The following is a 20,685-nucleotide window of genomic DNA, read 5'->3' on the forward strand; positions in this document are numbered from 1 at the left end:
TGATTTTTCTTTAAAAAAAAACAAAACGGGTTGTCTTTGACAAAAGGAACATAAATCATTCAAAAACTCTCTGTCAATGGATAGGTCTGAAGTTAATCTACAGATATTTTAGCGTTGAAAGTAGAACAATATAAATACATCTGACTTGTTTTAAACACTTTAATGACTGAGACCCTTTTGGGTCCACGGGAGTTTTAACAATCCCCAAAAAACAACGTCTATGTCACAATACAAGTTTGCACTGCGGACGCACACGCAAACACACAATTTTCCGGTGGAGAGTCAAAGGTTTGTGTTGGATGGTAACAAGGGCATGTCCTGACCTGCAGCTGAAGCGATCTGTCGACCAAACTCTTGTGAACAGTTCTCTACATGTTCTCCAGTCTGCCCAAACCCCACCTCTCACACAAACACACACACACACACACACACACACACACACACACACACACACACACACACACGCACACACACACACACACACACACACACACACACACACACACACACACACACACACACACGCACACACACACACAAACACATATTCATTGTGTGGACATGGTCTGCATGGTACCGGATCACACACACTGCAAGCTTTAAAGCGTAATTTAGGACTATCATGGTACGGTAAGTAACAAAGTTGTTGTGCTGCAGCTTATTCAACTTGTTTCACTTTTTAAACTCGACTAGTTCTTCTTTTACTTTACAGATTGTGTTTATTCTGGCTATTTAATATTTCATAGACAGAGGCACGCGGCAGAGAGGACCATGGATGTTTCAGTGCTAGGAGTTCTGTCTTTTGGTACCTTTGGGTTTCAATTGGCAGAATAGAAAGGGAAAGAAGTGGTAACTCTTTGGGGATTGAAAATAATGCTAGAGATGGGATTTATGGCTCTTTGAGGATTGATTATTTTCAAAGAGCCATTCAAATGACTGACTTGTTTTTATAGTTCTTTATTCTACTGTTTTGTTTTTTTTAAATCAAAGAAACAATTATTAGTATCAGTTATACTGTAAAATGTAGAGCAGAATACTTAAATTTACACAAATATTGGCTATTATAAAAATAGTGTTGCGTTTTTATAAACATTCCAAAGAACTCGGTACCATATTTCCATGCTTTAGCAGTGACATCACTAGTTTAGACTTTCTTTCATCTGAAAAATGGTGTAAAAATTTAACAATATAGAAAATTATACACAAATAAGTAAGAAAAAAATGCATGATTGTATATACCAATTATAAATAAAACTACAATAAATTAGGACATTTATTTTATATATATCCATCCATCCATCTTCTACTGCTTGTCCCGTTCGGGGTCGCGGCGGATGCTGGAGCCTATCTCAGCTGCATTCGGGCGGAAGGTGGTGTACACCCTGGACAAGTTGCCACCTCATCGCAGGGCCAACACAGATCAAATCCCTTTCAACCTATATTCAATTGAATAGACTGCAAAGACAAGATACTTAACGTTCGAACTGATAAACTTTGTTATTTTTTGCATATATTAGCTCATTTACAATTTCATGCCTGCAACATGTTTCAAAAAAGCTGGCACAAGTGGTAAAAACAGTTGAGGAATGCTCATCAAACACTTATTTGGAACATCCCACAAGTGAACAGGCTAATTGGGAACAGATGGGTGTTGATTGGGTATAAAAGCAGCTTCCATAAAATGCTCATTCATTCACAAACAAGGATGAGGGAAAGGTCACCACTTTGTGAACAAATGCGTGAGCAAATTGTCGAACAGTTTTAAGAACAACATTTCTCAATTGGCTATTGCAAGGAATTTAGGGATTTCACAATCTACGGTCCGTAATATCATCAAAAGGTTCAGAGAATCTGGAGAAATCACTGAAAGGCTGAAAACCAACATTGAATGCCTGTGACCTTCGATCCCTCAGGCCGTACTGCATCAAAAACCGACATAAGTGTGTGAAGGATATCACCACATGGGCTCAGGAACACTTCAGAAAAACACTGTTAGTAAGTACAGTTCGTCGCTACATCTGTAAGTACAAGTTATGCAAAGCGAAAGCCATTTATCAACAACACCCAGAAATGCCGCCGGCTCTGCTGGTCCCGAGCTCATCTAAGATAGACTGATGCAAAGTGGAAAACTGTTTTGTGGTCTGACGAATCCACATTTCAAACTGTTTTTGGAAACTGTGGACGTCGTGTCCTCCGGTCCAAAGAGGAAAAGAACCATCTGTTACAGGGCAAAGTTCAAAAGCCAGCATCTGTGATGGTATGGGGGTTTATTAGTGCCTAAGGCATGGGTAACTTACACATCTGTGAAGGCACCATTAATGCTGAAAGGTACATACAGGTTTTGGAGCAACATATGTTGCCAGCTAAGCAACGTCTTTTTAATGGATGCCCCTGCTTATTTCAGCAAGACAATGCCAAACTACATTCTGCATGTGTTAGTTACAACAGCGTGGCTTTGTAGTAAAAGGGTGCGGGTACTCATCTGGCCTGCCTGTAGTCCAGACCTGTCTCCCATTGAAAATGTGTGGCGCATTATAAGTTAAAAAGTTAAAGTACCAATGATTGTCACACACACACGAGGTGTGGCGAAATTATTCTCTGCATTTGACCCATCACCCTTGATCACACCCTGGGAGGTGAGGGGAGCAGTGAGCAGCAGCAGTGGCCGCGCCCGGGAATCATTTTTGGTGATTCAACCCCCAATTCCAACCCTTGATGCTGAGTGCTAAGCAGGGAGGTAAAGGGTCCCATTTTATGAAACGTAAAATACGACAACTGAGACCCCGGACTGTCGAACAAATTAAGCTGTACATTCAGAATCAGAATCAGCTTTATTGTCATTACGCAAGGTAACGAGATTGAGGCCATTCCATACAGTGCGATGTGAGCATGCTAGAAAAACAATGTGCAAATATATAAAAATATAAAAAATGTAGAAGTGCAATGAATATGGTGTGAAATGAATATATACATGAAAAAAAACAAAAAAAAAACAGGGTGGTTGGTGGAATGGGTTATTGCACCGAAGAGAAGGCAGTTATGAGGGACAATGGGGCAGTCCGTTCAGGATGGTTATGGCCCTGGGGAAGAAGCTGTTCTTTAGCCTGTTTGTTTTGGTTTTAATGCACCTGTAGCGCTTCCCAGAGGGCAGCAGGTGGAACAGGTCAGAGCCAGGGTGGGTGCTGTCCTTGATGATGGCACTGGCTCTGTTGAGGCAGCGGGAGGTGTAGATGTCCGTCAGAGAGGGGAGAGGGCGGCCGATGATCTTCTGAGCCGTCTTGACCACTCTTTGCAGCCTCTCCCTGTCTGCTGCAGTGCAGCTGCCGTACCATACCGTAATACAGTAGGTCAGCAGGCTCTCGATGGACGAGCGGTAGAAGGTCAGCAGCAGGTCAGCTTCAGGTTGTACTTCCCGAGGACTCTAAGGAAGTGTAGCCGCTGCTGAGCCTTCTTGATGATTGATGTGGTGTTGACTGTCCAGGAGAAGTCATTAGAGATGTGGACTCCAAGGTACCTGAAGGTGTGGACCCTCTCTACATGCTCGCCGTTGATGTAGAGGGGGGCAGGGTCGGTGCTGCTCCTCCTGAAGTCGACGATGATCTCTCTGGTCTTGCTGGTGTTGAGAGCGAGGTTGTTCTCCGAAGACCAGGCCGTCAGCTTCAGGACCTCCTCTCTGTAGGCAGCCTCGTCACCCCTGGATATGAGCCCGACCACTGTGGTATCGTCGGCGAACTTGACGGTAAGGTTGTCACTGTGGGCCGGACTGCAGTCATGGGTGTAAAGGCAGTAGAGGAGGGGGCTCAGCACACAGCCCTGTGGGGAGCCGATGCTCAGCGTGCGGGAGGATGAGAGGTGCGGGCCAAGTCTCACATTCTGGGGTCGGTCCGTTAGGAAGTCCCTTATCCAGGCGTTTGTGAGAGGGGGGAGGCCAAGAGTGTCCAGTTTATTGCAGAGTCTGTCCGGGATTATTGTATTGAAGGCAGAGCTATAGTCCACAGAGAGCATCCGGACGTAGCTCTGCTGCTGCTCCAGGTGGTTCAGAGCAGAGTGGAGAGCAACAGCGATGGCGTCCTCTGTGGACCTGTTCGCCCGGTATACGAACTGGTGGGGGTCGAAGTCTGGAGGGATATGGTCCTTGATGTGCTGGAGAACAAGTCGCTCGAAGCACTTCATGATTACCGGAGTGAGGGCCACTGGTCGGTAATCATTCAGGCTGGTGATGGGAGACTTCTTCGGCACCGGGATTATTGTAGATGACTTCAGGCAGGATGGGATGACTGCCTGAGCCAGGGAGAGGTTGAAGATCCTGGTGAGGGGGGGAGCGAGCTGGTGGGCGCACGTCCTGAGCACCTTTCCAGGTACTCCGTCTGGTCCGGTAGCCTTCCTGGGGTTCACAGCCAGGAGCACTCGTCTGACACTGTGCTCCTGTACAGTGAGTGGAGTGGCGCCGGAGCCCGGTGGGGGCGGGGGCAGGGCTGGAGCAGATGAGTGTCGCTGGGGGGTTTCGAAACGGGCAAAGAAACAGTTAAGCTCCTCTGCCAGTGTCGCACTCTGATCCGCAGTTGTCATATTGCAGCCTCTGAAGTTCGTGATGTCATGAACATTAAGCAAGAATGGGAAACAATTCCAATTGAAAATCTTCAAAAATTGCTCTCCTCAGTTTCCAAACGTTTACTGAGTGTTGTTAAAAGAAAAGGAGATGTAACACAGTGGTAAAAATGCCCCTGTGCCCACTTTTTTGCAACGTGTTGCTGCCATTAAATTCTAAGTTGGTGATTATTTGCAAAAATGTTCTTGTCACCGCCTGCTGCCACCTTGTGGTTTGTATGCTCAGTTTTCCCTTGGTGCATCAGACCTGGCTCTTACTTTTTGTCTTCCTCAGAGTTCCTGTGTCTTCCTGTGGGCGGAGCTGCAAGACGTGCACAGCTGTGTCTAATCTCACCAGCACTACTTAAGCAGCACCTGGCCAGCTAGATGGCACTCCTATTCCACTTCTTGACTCTGATCGTATGAAGACTCCTATGCTCCTTGTATTTTTGCTACGTTCCATTTTGGCTATTTCCAGTGCCATCCAGCTTGGTATGTATGTTGATAGTTTGCACGTCTTGCAACTTCGACCCAAAGTTTAGTTAGTTTGTATATTAGCTTTTGTTCTTTTTGTCACGGTGCTCTTTTTGTGTTCTCTTTTTTCGCACCGTCGCTTTTTGTTATATTCTATTTTTGGATCATTGTTGTGATCGCTTCTTTTGTTAAGTAAAGAACTATTTACCAGAGGTGTGGACTCGAGTCACATGACTTGGACTCGAGTCAGACTCGAGTCATGAATTTGATGACTTTAGACTCGACTTGACAAAATGTAAAAAGACTTGCAACTCGACTTAGACTTTAACATCAATGACTTGTGACTTCACTTGGACTTGAGCCTTTTGAATTGACATGACTTGACATGACTTGCTACTTTCCCCAAAACCCAAAGATGAAAAAGTTATTCGGGAGCGCTCCGTATTTTTCATTGTATACTTGTCTATCAGCGTTGCGTGTGTCAGCTGGTGTGGTCTCAGTACAACAGCCAATCAAATTAGATCTACTTTGTTTTCATCACACAGCATTCATCCAATCAAATTGCAGGACAACCAACGAAGAAGACATGTCCAAACCACACGCCAGTGAACAAAAAATGATACCTAAAATAATTTTGTTTGGGTATAAAAATTACGAGGTGGTCAACACAAAACGGTTTGCAGTATGCAACACATGCGGTTCGAAAATTACTGATGGAGAGGCAACAACTTCCAACTTTGTCCGGCATTTGAAGTTGCACAAAGAACGGTAAGTTTTGAATGTAAGATAACGTTTATTGGCAAAGTAACGTGACTTTTATTTGCTGTGTAGTTAAATCAGTGAGGCTGTAAACTCACTGCTAACGTTATAACGTTATTGCAAACACGGGAATCTGTTGCAGTTCACTACCTTATTCATACTTTTTGTTCAGTGATTTTTTTTAAGCAGGGTTACGTTAGTCAATATATCACACGTAACGTTAGACGGCGGTCAGCAGCACCAAGTATTTTAGCCACCTAAAAAAAGACAAAAATAGTAAAATAAAGGTCAGTTAAAATGTATACTATATTATGAATATGTGTACCGTTTTAGCTAGCTTTCTGACATACTGTTGGTTGTTTACCTCAGTGGTCCCCAACCACCGGGCCGCGGCCCGGTACTGGTCCGTGGATCGATTGGTATCGGGCCGCACAAGAAATATATTTTTTTTCTTTTCTTTTTTTAATTAAATCAACATAAAAAACACAAGATACACTTACAAGTAGTGCACCAACCCAAAACAACTCTCTCCCCCCTTTTGTTCTGGGCATTGAACATGAAGACTCTTCCTTCACTGTTACGAGTGGCCATGAGAGTCTTGGCAGTGCCTGCCTCCAGTGCTCCAGTGGAGCGAGTTTTCAGCCATGGTGGCATCATACTACTTCCCCATCGTGCACAAATGACTGACAGACTCTTGGCTAATTTGGTCTTTTGCAAATGCAATGCAGCATAGGGCCCTGACATATAAAAAGTACAACTTTTTTGTTATGTTAACGTATATGTCATGTTTTTTCAATGTTAACACTTTTGTACAAATAAGTACATTTGCACTTTATTTTTCAATGTGTTTGTTCTGTAAAGGAATGAGTTAATGTTTAAAATGACTGGTTAATAGTGCTATTATAAAGTGCAATGTCAGCACAATTTTCTTTCCTGCAATTTAAAATGCACTTGTTTTAATAAATAAATACAGCGTTTGAAAAGCATACACAATCTGTGTTAATATATTAGTCTGTGGTTAAAAGGACTTGAAAGGACTCGAAACTCAAAATGCAGGACTTCGGACTTGACTTGAGACTTTCCAGTCTTGACTTTGGACTTGACTCGGGGCTTGCCTGTCTTGACTCGGGACTTGACTCGGACTTGAGGGCAAAGACTTGAAACTTACTTGTGACTTGCAAAACAATGACTTGGTCCCACCTCTGCTATTTACTCACAAATCCATCTGCATCCTTGGGTTCCTCTGTTCCACATCTAATTGAATTGTGACAGTTCTCAGTTCAAACATTAAATATCTTGTCTTTGCAGTGTATTCAATTGAATATAAGTTGAAAAGGATTTGCAAATGATTGTATTCTGTTTTTATTTACGATTTATACAATGTGCCAACTTTATTGGTTTTGTATAAATATATATGTTACACTTGGGTCGCATGGTAATGCGCCAATTGTTTCCCCAAGATGCAGACGGAACTCCGGAATCAGTGTGTAGGTATGAAAAATGATTTATACTCATAAATCAGGCAAAAATGCAAGCAAACAGGAAAGTGTGCCGACAGCACGGGAAACTATGACAAAGCTATGGAAAAGCTTGGCATAGAAACAAGAGCAAGAAGTAATGATAACCAAACGTAAATGTTGCATGAAGCACGCAAAACAGCCAGACCAAGTGTGATAAGAGGCAGGAATAAACAGCTCTCTGATTAGTGGCCAGGAGCAGGTGAGCGCCCCGACCACTAATGAGAGGCAGGTGGAATAATCAGCACCCATGGCAACGAAAAAGCACAAATCCAGGTGCTGAAAAACAGAACTAAGTGAATCCTAAACATAAAGAAAACATGATCCGGGCAGCGGATCATCACAATATTGATATTTGTACATATGATATAAACATAATGGATATATAATTAATATATTTGGATATTAAGAGTATGTGAAAGTTGGACTCCTACCTACTAGTGCAACTCCTGACAAAATATATATATATATATATATATATATATATATATATATATATATATATATGACACCTGTGCCCAGATGTCAATCAGTCTCCTATTTCAGGCTTATTTCCTAATGCTTTGCCCATTGATTCTTTCTCTGCTTTAACTCCAAGAAAGAAGTTATTCGCCGTCTTTTGATTTTCTCCATTCTTTTTGTAAATAATTTAATTATTTTTAATCTTTTTTTTTTTTTCAGGAGTTGCACTAGTAAGTAGGAGTCCAACTGTCACATACTCTTAATATCCAATTATATTAATTATATTATATATATATATTATATATATATATATATATATATATATATATATATATTAATATTTTATATGTTAATACTATAAGTATTGTACTTATTACACACCAGCTGTTTGTCACGTGCATCTCCGTTGTAGTTCTTATTGACTTGCCTTAATTTGGAGGTATTGAAATCGCCATGTAAAATGCCTAATGCTAATCAGTAGCATGTCAATATCAAAGCCAAATGTTTATTAGCATCATGCTAGCACATTTCTTTGAAAACCGGAGCCTTACTTTATTTACATTGGAGCATTTTTTTAGGTCAATTGCCTTGTTGGCATTGCAAATTTCAATATTACCCGAGGTAGTTCAGCTGAGTTCGCTCTCAGTGCTGCTGGAGTGATCGCCAAGTGACGTGGTAAAAAGTATGTTGCATTAAAACTACTCTGACAAGTATAATCCATACAAATGTCACCTCTGGTGGTAATGCACTCCTTCTTCCTCTGCAGGTGAGTGACTGGCGCATCGGAATGAAGCTTCTTTATTAGAGGAGAGACAAAGATGGCCATTTTGAGTTTTTTTCAGAACTCCGTTTTTTGAGTTGGAGCTCTCCTGCCAGTTTCCAGATCAGTTTCTTGACAAATACACTACCAGAGTTCAAATTTAGTTTGGAGTGCTCAACATTTATAAGCTCACTCAAAGTTTTGTAAGCTTTTTCGTCAGTGGAATCAAATATTCAAATTCTATTTTTTGGGGAGTGAGGTCGACAGCAACAAACACACGAAGATCACTGTCGACATTGTTTTACGAAACCTCGACAAAACAACGCACATGGAGCCGGGTGCTATGACAATGGTCTCGCCAAACCTGTCGCCGAGCGCTACCAGGGCAATGGACTCCTTACAGAGCACGACCAGCCACTTCCTGTCAGCCAACGTCATCAATGTTGGTAAGTGTCTACCTATTTTAACTGTGAGCCGCAAGCTGCATGCTGATTGGTTGTTTCCTCGTGCTGTGTTTTGTGTGTGGCACGCCAGCGAGTAGGGGGTGTCCCGATACCACACTGATATTGTGGCCTTGAGTGCAGACCAATACCTATGTAAACCGGATATAATTTTATTATTTTATAGTATGAAACGTTAGAAAAATGGTAGCTATGAACAACACTAACCTATTTATTATTAACAATGTAAGTATTGGATTTATACTGTCTTTAAGTAGAAGTGGAGTGGTAATTGACTCATTTATTTTAACTCACGACGCAGCAAGTAGAATGATGCGGACACTTTTGTTCCTGGATATTTTCTTACACACTTTTCTGCATTGGAGACTCTGTATGCGTCAGTAATATAATTTGATGTTTGTCTGCATTTAGACCTATTGTTTCATTAAGGACACTTAATAGCGAGGAGAGTGAATCTTTGGGCACTTAACGATTCATTCCGATTCCTGGGGGAAGATACGATTCAGAATCGATTCTCGATTCAAACCAATTCCCGCTTTGTTGGTGTAATAATGATGATTAAACTTCTTCAAAACAGGTTACAGCTTATAAAATCTCTTTTTGATTGCATGGAAATTGCTTAAAATCTATTTTTAAAAGAAAAATGATTCCTATTAAAAAAAAAAAAAAAATTCTAAGTTGATTTTAAAAAGCAATATGAATCGATTTATAATCAGGATGAATACGAATCACAATTTAATTGTGAATCGGTTTGTATGTGTGTGACTATGATTATTTGATTATTTGATAATTTGATTATTTGACAAATGTGCTGTTTTACACTGCAATGTTGTTCATTTATTATTATGTACCGGTATGTCTAGCTTGTGTACTATTGAGTGCTTAGCTGTTGTGTAGCTGCGAGCCCCTATTAGCCTTTAGCTTAGCGTGTTTACCTTTTGTAAATGACTTGACTAAAATAGAATAAATGGTGTGCTTATTGGAGGACATTTAGATGTTGACCGGCTGCTTGTATCGGACATTTTGGATGCAAACTCATATAATCCAATACTTCTTTTTCGGCTGATATCCGACATCAATTCCGGATCGGGACACTCCTACTAAAGAGCACAGTTAGCATGTTAAGTTTTGCTCCATGAAGCCCACAATAATTTCTAGAGTAAGGGGATAATAATCAATTCAAAGGTGGCTTTTTTTGGATAATTTTGAGAAACTGTTTATTGACTCAGCCAAAATGGAGTGCAGTCTTTGGTAGTTTGCTGTCTGACAAAAAAAAAGCAAGCGGTATCAGTGTGAAAATGTGATGTTGAGTTGCATCCATGTTGATGAAGGAAGGAAATGAATCAAGTCCATAATATTATCTAACATTTCGTAACACATGGAACTGGTCCTCTGAGATTTGTGATCAAAAACGTACTCTCACGATCAAATTAGGTTCCTTCAAAGATCACATTATAGTGATACCTTGGTTTTCATACGCCAGACTTTTTGTATGATTTAGTTTTCGATGAAAAGTTTTGTCAAAAGTTTGGCCTCGTTTCCAGATGCTGTCTACAATGAACGGAACAAATGTGTCCGTTTTCCTGCATTGGCGTTGGTAACTCTTTGTCTGTGATGTCTTTGTTTAAAAAACGTATAAAGAAAAAAAGAGCGTTTGAAAAAGATTTATACGATTTGCTATATTTTTTACGGCAAAAATCTATACTTTTTTTTTGCGATTTGGTTTTTGTCAGACTTTTTAGAGTATATTAGTTGTCCCTCATTTATCGCAGCCTTTTGGTTTCAGACCTGACCGTGGTAAACAAATTCACACGACGTAGAATTATTATTAACTAGAATCTGCAATTCCGGAAGGAATTGGTTGTGAATGCCCTGTGAGCGGAACCAAAAGGCGTGAATGTCCAGGGTGAGTGGAGTGTGTGGATGTGGAACGGTTCAAATCGGATGAGAAATGTGGGTTATAGAGAGGTTTGTATATTGCCCATTTATTTTCAATGGGGAGAAAGTCCTGGTAAATCCAGGTAATCGGGGAGTATTCGTAACTGGGAAACATGCTGGTTTGAATATTCGGTGTTAGCGGAGTTTGTGGATGCTGGAACGGTTCAAATCGAATGAGAAATGTGGGATATTCAGTAGATTGTATAATGCCCATTTATTGTCAATAGGGGGACATTCCTGGTAATTCCGGGTAATCAAGAAATATTCGGAACTGAAACATGCTGGCTTGAATGTCCTGAGTGAGTGGAATGTGCAGATGTTGGAACGTTTCGAATCGGTTCAGAAATGTGGGATATGGAGAGGTTTGTATATTAATCATTCATTTTCAATGGGGGGAAAGTCCTGGTAATTCCGGGTAGTAAGGGACTATTCGGAACCGAAACATGCTGGCTTGAATGTCCTGGGTGAGTGGAGTGTGTGGATGTTGGAACGGTTCAAATCGGTTCACAAATGTGGGATATGGAGACCTTTGTATATTGCCCATTCATTGTCAATGGGGAGAAAATCCTGGGAAAACTGGGAATTTGGGGAAAGGGAAAACATGTTTTGTGTTCAATATATGGTCAAAGTAGTAGGGGTGGATGGTTGAAAGCTTGTAAAAAGGGTTTAAAAATGGCGCAACATTTTGAGAATTTAGGGCATTGTAGAACTATGAATATGTCCATTCATTTGAATGGGAATATCGTGGAAATTTGGGAATTTCGGTAAAACTGGGAATCTTTGAAAATATTGATACTAGCACAATTGTCCCAGATGATATGAATGGGTTAGTTGACATTTTTGGAATTGGTTGAAAAATGTTGACGAAGTAACAGTTTGAATTAAGAATGGGTATTGTCCAGGGTGTACCCCGCCTTCCGCCCGATGCAGCTGAGATAGGCTCCAGCACCCCCTGCAATCCCGAAAGGGACAAGCGGTAGAAAATGGATGGATGGCTATTTCAGAATTCCTGGAATTTCAGGAAAACCGGGAATTTGCACAAAAAATTAAATAGGAGCGTTTGTTGTCCCAACTAAGAGTTATGTTTTGAAGGTGGAATGGTCATCTTATATGTGGATTACATTTTTTTGAAAATATCTATTATTGTAGCCATATGGTTGTTAAATTTGAATATTTTTGTGATTTCTGATCGATTGTGAGGGCAATAGTCCCTTCTGTGTGTGCATAGTTAAGCTTGTCATTGTTGTTGTTTTGGCTATTTGATAAAGAAAAAGTTGATCCATCACCTTCTTGTTATGTTTGTTTGATATACAGTACTGTATAGCACTCAAACCTTCACTAGAATATAAACTTTTGTCGGGGCTGCAACCAATTCTTCACATTTACATAGTTTATGGAGGAATTTGCTTCACTATACAAACTTTTCAATTTACAATGACTGTTCATGAAGTTCATAAATGGAGGTTCCAACATGTCTTTGTCTCTTAAACTTCAGCTTCAGATGGTTTTTGGTGCACCACCCGCCAGCCTGCCTTCAGATACAGTTGAGCTGCTTCGCACTCCAAGTGATCTCTGTCGACGGCGATATTTTTGCCCCCGAGCACAAACTTTATCAGCGGGAGGAGGGAAATGAGATAGTCACAACTTACATTACTCAACAAGTACCCGACAGGTTTACGGCGATGCACTCGGCCCCACAAACACGGACTTTAAGGGCTTGTGTTTTCACAGATGGATCAGAGCATGTTAGAGTCATATTTCTCCTCTATTTACTGTCATTAAAACCTGTTATTAACTTGGGTTTGGAAATCCTAGTCAAGTAATCACACTAAATGAGGATCATTGGCACTTTCATGTTAATAACTTGCCAGACCCTGCTAGAAACAAATTTTATTGATAGGAAGTGTTTGTCCATGAAAATATGTGCACACGAGAACATCAATTACTGCTAAAGGACTGCGTACTTTAACTCTGCAGTCATTATAAATATATATTAACTGTATAAATTAGATACAGCAGGAGTACACACAGTTTTTTAGCAGGCGATCTACTTATATATACATGTATGCACATAGTTTTGAGCCTGAATATACAGAAGTTGACCTATAAGTTTTAAAAGCTGACCCAGAAACAGGCACTAGTGCCAAGTGCTTAACAAAAAATACAAAATATAAACATAATTGAACAATCACTTACTGTACAATGTCTGCTCTCATTGAGATGCAGACTTATTGGATGTTTATATCTTCCGGTTTAGATGAAGATTTAATCATCATCCTTTTGTGGTCGCTCATTGCGACCACAAAAGGTGGTCGCAATGAGCATCTTTTCGTGTCTTTCTCGCCATCTCTAGGTCTAAGTTGGAAGTCAAAGTTGACCAACTTCTCGGTTTGTGTCCACAACCTTCTACTATCCAAGTGAAAGGCATGATTCATAATCTAGATTGAACTTTTGCCAACTCAGAGGCGATGCAGCAGCTCAGTATGTCAATATAGCAGCATAAGCTAGTTAGCTCTCTGTGATCACGGTGCTGCTAAAAATAGTTGGTCTGCGTTAGTGCTTATAACAACAATATCGCTAATACTAGGTTAATATTCAGGTCACCACATGGAAACGGAGTACTGTTGGGAGTTTTGGGATGTTTTTTTTTGAGTGTTTTATGAGCGGAATAGTGTATTCCTATTATCTTTATCGTCAACCATAGATCTCATCCTCACTTCAGACCGGCTTAAAATAAAAAATAGTGGGGTCATGATCTGTGGTCTTAGCAACCACTATCTAACCTTCTGCACCCGCAAAATAGCTAAACCTAAAGCCAATGGCCACATAACAGCCCAATCCAGATCCCTTAAAAAATACTCCAGTGATAATTTCAATTTAAAATTAGATGAGTAGAACTGGTCCCCTGTGCTCGCGAGCAACCTGGTCGATGTTGCTTGGGATTGCTTCAAAACAGCGTTCCTAAAGATACTAAATGACATGGCTCCCGTGAAAACAGTCAGGATCAAAGCCCGCTCTGAACCATGGATGCTCCTGGACCTACTAGCTGCCATAAAAGACAGAGACAGAAAATACTCCGAATACCAAAAGTGTAAAACAGAAGTAGATAAACAACCCACTAATAACAACCTCAAATCACTCCTTTCAACTCTCAAAAAGAAATGCAATAAATTGAGAAATAAGTCAACGAACCTGACTAAATCCTTAAAAAAAAAATTACATTAACGACAAAATAGAGGAAAACACAAATAAGCCACGTGAGCTCTGGAAAATTCTCAACAACCAGCTTCCCGGTTGCAGCCAAAAACTTAAAACCAGACTCACCAACATTAACATCAAGGAGGGTGACTCCCTCATTACAGACAAAATGGAGGTAGCAAGCAGACTTAACGCCTTTTTCACCAGTATAGACGCAACTCTTGTCAACAAGCTGTCCCACCGCTCTGGTCGCTTTGGTGTAGAACACATTAAAGCCTTCTACAGAAAGCTAGGAGTATTTAACAATGATTTCAAATTAGAAATGGTTTCAGCGGATGAAGTGCTTAAAAAATTGAGCGCGCTCCACCCAAACAAGGCCACCGGCCTTGACAATATCTCCTCCAGATTCCTCAGGGACTATGCCTCCATCATTTCCCCAATCATCACGCACATAATAAACCTCTCAATTTCACAAGGCCAAGTACCAAAAGATTTCAAGATAGCAAGAGTAACTCCCCTCTTTAAAAAAGGAAGCAAATTGGAACCTGGCAACTACCGACCTGTTTCTACTCTCAGTTCCATTTTGAAAGTAATGGAAAAAATAGTTTATGAACAGGTCGGTGGTTACCTTGCCACCAATAAACTCCTGTACAAATTCCAATCCGGCTTCAGAACTAACCACTCCACTGACACATGCCTTCTCTATCTGACCGACCACATCAAACATGAGGTGGACGTGGGCAAATACTGCGGCATGGTCATGCTGGACCTTCAGCAGGCCTTTGACACCGTTGACCACGCTATACTGTTGGATAAGCTCAGAGCAATCGGATTTGACAAAACCTCATCGAGCTGGATGCAATCTTACTTGGAGGGGAGGGAACAGGTGGTAGAGGTGAACGGCACTGTGTCCCCCCCCCCCTCTCAGTGAGCTGTGGAGTCCCCCGAGGCAGTATATTGGGGCCTTGACTGTTCCTAGTATACATAAACGACTTGTCATCAGCATGCGACTGTGAATTGTTCTTGTTTGCGGATGACTCGGCCCTGCTGATATCAGACAGGGCATACTTGCCAACCCTCCCGGATTTTCCGGGAGACTCCCGAAATTCAGCGCCTCTCCCGAAAACCTCCCGGGACAAATTTTCTCCCGAAATTCAGGCGGACTCAGGTCCTCCACAATATAAAAAAGCGTACCTGCCCAATAACGTTATAATTATAGAATGATGGAGGGCGAGTTCTTGGTTTCTTATGTGGGTTTATTGTTAGGCAGTTTCATTAACGTCCTCCCAGCGTGGCAACAACACACAACAACAGCAGTCACTTTTTTGTATACAGTAAAGCAGTTCGTCTGCGGTAAACCGCAATGTTGTGACACTCTGAAACAGGACAATACTGCCATCTAGTGCATTTGATGAAAGCACTTTTGTGCGTGCCTCACATCAATGTATCATCAGAGAGGGTGTTCAGCATGGTTAGAAAAATAGTGACAGAGACTAGAACAAGGATGGACAATTCAACCCTTAACTCAACAATGAGTAGATGAGTGTTATGTGTGTGTATATGTGTAAATAAATGAACACTGAAATTCAAGTATTTATTTTATATATATACATATATATATATATATATATATATATATATTTATATATATATAATTAAAAAAAAATAAAAAAAAAAATATATATATATATATATATATATATGAAATACTTGACTTGGTGAATTCTAGCTGTAAATATACTCCTTCCCTTTTAGCCACGCCCCCGTCCCACCCCGACCACGCCCACCCCCACCCCCACCCCTTCCCCCCACCTCCCGAAATCGGAGGTCTCAAGGTTGGCAAGTATGAGACAGGGACAAGTCACAGGTAGAGAAAATCCTCAGTGCTGAACTCTGTAGAACTTGCACCTGGCTCGCTGACAACAAGCTATCCATACACTTGGGTAAAACAGAATCCATCCTGTTTGGGTCCCACATAAACCTTAAGAAAGTCAATGACTTCACTATAAAAGTGGGTGACATTGTTATCACCAGGAAGGATGAGGTCACCTACCTAGGTTCCATTCTAGAGGCTAATCTTTCCTGTGATAAAATGGCAACCAAGGTAATCAAAAAGGTCAACCAACGAACGAGATTTCTCTATAGAATCTCCTCTCTGGTCAACAAAAGCACCATGAAGATTCTGGCAGGAACTCTCGTTCAACCCTTTTTCGATTACGCATGCACCTCCTGGTACCCTAGCACCTCCAAAACCCTCAAATCTAGTCAGATTACTTCTAGACCTCCACCCCAGATCCCACCTCACTCCTACCCACTTCTACAAAGTGGGCTGGCTCAGGATGGAGGACAGAGTAAAACAACTTGCACTGAGCCTAGTCTATAAAATCCGCTACACCTCCCTGATACCGAAGTACATGTCAAACTACTTCCTTAACGTAAATGACCGCCATAACCACAACACCAAGGGGAGCTCCACTAACCACGTTAAACCCAGATTCCGATCTAACAAAGGTCTTAACTCATTCTCTTTCTATGCCACATCAATGTGGAATGCGCTCCCAACAGGTATAAAAGAAAGGGCATCTCTATCCTCCTTCAAAACCGCAATAAAAGTACACCTCCAGGTAACTTCAACCCTAAACTAACACCCTCCCCGGATTGTTGTTAATAATCAAATGTAAACAACCAAATGCAGATATTTTTCTTATGCCTTCTGATCTCTCTCTCTCTCGCTCTATGTCCACTACTTGCTGTACATATCCTACCAAGTCAGACCTACACGGTTTCAATATCCATTTCTCTGATAATAACCCCCCCTCCCCCCCTCCACACCCGAATTGTAAATAATGTAAATAATTCAATGTATACACCCCTGATGATTATCTTGTGTGATGACTGTATTATGATGATAGTATATATGATAGTATATATCTGTATCATGAATCAATTTAAGTGGACCCCGACTTAAACAAGTTGAAAAACTTATTCGGGTGTTACCCTTTAGTGGTCAATTGTACGGAATATGTACTTCACTGTGCAATCTACTAATAAAAGTATCAATCAATCAATCAATACTTGTACTTTCCATATTTTACGACATAAAATCCTTAAAAAAAAAAAAACAATTGTTCTTGTCTTATGTAAGGATTGTGAATGATAGGCAAAACTAAAAAAAAGTGTAGCTCCACTTTAAAGAGATGTGTGTGTGTGTGTGTGTGTGTGTGTGTGTGTGTGTGTGTGTGTGTGTGTGTGTGTGTGTGTGTGTGTGACATATAAGGCCAGTTTGTGTTGCACACCCCCAGAAGGTCCAGTGTACGACGCATGCAGCGTGGCACGCTCACGTTTTGCTGCTGACCCAGTTCCATTGAGCTGCCAGCCTCCCCTCTGCAAAGATAAGGAACTCTGCAGAGGTGATTTTGACTTTTTAGACTCCACATGCACGTGTACACAGCAGACGTCCCCCCAACTAAAATTAAACATGCACACATCTTGCATCATATGGTAGGCTAGGACACTAACTTCCTACAGTGATTCATGTACTTCATTGTACCTACAAGTACATTTAGTATACCTGGATTGAGGCAAAGCCTTTAACAAATGTAACAAGCAGTTGTCGGAAGCTAGAAAAAAAAGGAATTTTTTACCTTTCAGTGTAAAGACTGGTGCTGCCCTGAGAAGAAATACAAAGCCAGCAGGCACAAGACGTCGATACAATGTTGTATACGTACAGATCCTTTAAAACTGACTTTAAAACATTGTTGAAAAATAGTTTAAAACATTGAGACAACGTTGATGTCTAATGTTGCATACACGTTGTTGGTTGAGAAATGACCAAATTTCAACGGTCAAATCAACGTCACAACCTGACATTGAGTAAACGTTGTCAAAAAGCATGTTGTTTCAATGTTGTATTTGTGTTGTAGAATATTGGTTGAGAAATGACCAAAATTCAATGGTCAAATCAAAGTGAGAATACAACATTGTGAGGGTTACTCAGTGGTTAGAGTGTCCGTCCTGAGATCGGTAGGTTGTGAGTTCAAACCCCAGCCGAGTCATACCAAAGACTATACAAATGGGACTCATTACCTCCCTGCTTGGCACTCTGCATCAAGGGTTGGAATTGGGGGTTAAATCACCAAAAAATTATTCCCGGGCGCGGCACCGCTGCTGCCCACTGCTCCCCTCACCTCCCAGGGGGTGAACAAGGGGATGGGTCAAATGCAGAGGACACGTTTCACCACACCTAGTGTGTGTGTGACAATCATTGGTACTTTAACATTGATTAAACGTCATCAAAGAGCATGTTGTTTCAACGTTGTATTTGTGTTGTAAAATATTGGTTGGAAAATTACCAAAATTCAATGGTCAAATTTACGTCAGAACCCAACATTGATTAAACATCATCAAAGAGCATGTCGTTTCAACGTAGTATTTGTGTTGTATAATCTTGCCAAATGATTCTCGGGCGTGGCCACCGCTGCTGCTCACTGCTCCCCTCACCTCCCAGGGGGTGATCAAGGGTGATGGGTCAAATGCAAAGAATAATTTCGCCACACCTCGTGTGTGTGTGACAATCATTGGTACTTTAACTTAACTTTAACATTCATTAAACGTCGTCAAAAAGCATGTTGTTTCAACATTGTATTTGTGTTGTAGAATATTGGTTAGAAAATGACCACATTTCAAAGATCAAATCAACGTCAGAACCCAACATTGATTAAACGTCGTCAAAAAGCATGTTGTTTCAACGTTGTATTTGTGTTGTAGAATATTGGTTAGCAAATTACCACAATGCAATGGTCAAATCAACGTCAGAACCCAACATTGTTAAATGTTGTCAAAAAGCATGTTGTTTCTACGTTGTATTTGTTTTGTAGAATATTAGTTGGGAAATGACCAAAATTCAATGGTCAAATCAACGTCAGAACCCAACAATGATTAAACATTGTCAAAAAGCATGTTGTTTCAACGTTATGTTTGAGTTGCTCAACGTCAGGACCTAATTCAACAAGATCTCAACGTTGTTTCAATGTCTTGTGCCTGCTGTGAAGCCATCTGCTTGGTCCCACGGTGCATAAAGAGCTGTCACTCAAACTAATACCTTCTTCTGTTCATTTGGGTTTTTGTCAAGTGGAGAAATTACCCAAATCCCTTTGTAGTAAATAAAGAGCTCAATGATGTCTCGGTCAGAATGAGAAGCAGGAATCAGATGCTTTTTTTCCGGAAACAAGGCTGCTTCTGATTATTCAGTCCCTCCAAGATTTCGAAGGGTATTTTTATTATTGTTGGTGCTTAAAATTGCAATGTTTTGAGTGTTTTTTTTTTTTTTCAATAACGTCGAATCGACATTGAATTTGCTATCAATGTTTTAAGTAGTGCTTGTAATTAACATAAGAAAAGCACAGGATTTCAACAAAAATTGAGAAACCAATACTGTTTTCTTATTATATACCGCACAGACTGAGAAGTAGACACTGGATGGCAGTAAATGCACATCTCATTGTCAAATTACTGTGCTGTTTTAATTCGTTATAACTAATAATATGTATAAATCATTATAATTACAGATAGAAACACCATCAAAGGCTTCTTTCTTGTCCGCTGTCTGCTCTGTTTTTTTTTTTTTTTCACGCTTGAAAAGTGTTTATCTTAAACATTCATTTAAAAAAGGAAAACACATTTACCGCCGCACGTTAGGAGCATTTGTGTGTTGAGAGTGATGTACAGCGCTATTTTTTGTATATGAGACACGATGAAAGATCATCACACATTAACATCTCTAACATGTAAATGCTGCCTCATTGCGAGTCAACATTGCAAATGAAAACATGTTCTAAATTGTCTTACTCTGGATAAATACATATTGAATACATTTATAAATACATGGCAGGGAATGTTTCTATACTACATTACCCAGAAGACATAGCACTGTAAACGGGAACAGGAAGTAGGTCTGAGTTACGCGGGAGGACGACAATTGTGCCATTTTAGCAATAAAGAGTTGACATATTGTTACGTGCGTTGTCGCAGCCGCACAGTTTTCACCTTCTTCTCTGAGGGTTTCGCATACTTGCCAACCTTGAGACCTCCGATTTCGGGAGGTGGGTTGTGGGGGCGTGGTTGGGGGTGGGGCGGGGCGTGGTTAAGAGGGGAGGAGTATATTGACAGCTAGAATTCACCAAGTCAAGTATTTCATACATATATATATATATATATATATATATATATATATCTCCTGAAAATATGCAAACCAAACTGTGTTTGGATAATTGATACTTCAAACTTGCATAAATAAATATTAAGGAATATAACATAACTTGGCTTCTGAGAGTTTCAAAATGTAATGAATAAAATGCTAAAGTTGTTGATGAACAAGCAATTATTTTAATAATTAAATATGGTCATTTTAAATGAATTATTATGATAATTTAAAATCAATTATTATGTTTATTTTAATGTATAATTCTATGGCTGGATGTAATAAGGAGTCACAAAAAATACAATTAAATTTGATGTTTTTAGCAAAATA

The 20,685-nt window shown here is 40.5% G+C and overlaps 1 long non-coding RNA gene across 2 annotated transcripts in view; it reads left to right on the forward strand.

Annotated features, from left to right (window-relative positions):
• Positions 1-550: 550 nt before the first annotated feature.
• LOC133614169 (uncharacterized) overlaps positions 551-20,685 on the forward strand; it is a 55,632-nt gene continuing 35,497 nt past the window's right edge. The window contains exons 1-2 of one of the 2 annotated variants that reach the window (XR_009816536.1): positions 551-630; positions 8,566-9,005. This is a non-coding gene — a long non-coding RNA (uncharacterized lncRNA). Of the gene's footprint in view, positions 631-4,979; positions 5,080-8,565; positions 9,006-20,685 lie in introns of those variants that run through there. The other variant, XR_009816537.1, reaches the window with a different exon arrangement.

Source organism: Nerophis lumbriciformis, linkage group LG01 (assembly GCF_033978685.3).
Source record: "Nerophis lumbriciformis linkage group LG01, RoL_Nlum_v2.1, whole genome shotgun sequence".
NCBI classification, from domain to species: domain Eukaryota; kingdom Metazoa; phylum Chordata; class Actinopteri; order Syngnathiformes; family Syngnathidae; genus Nerophis; species Nerophis lumbriciformis.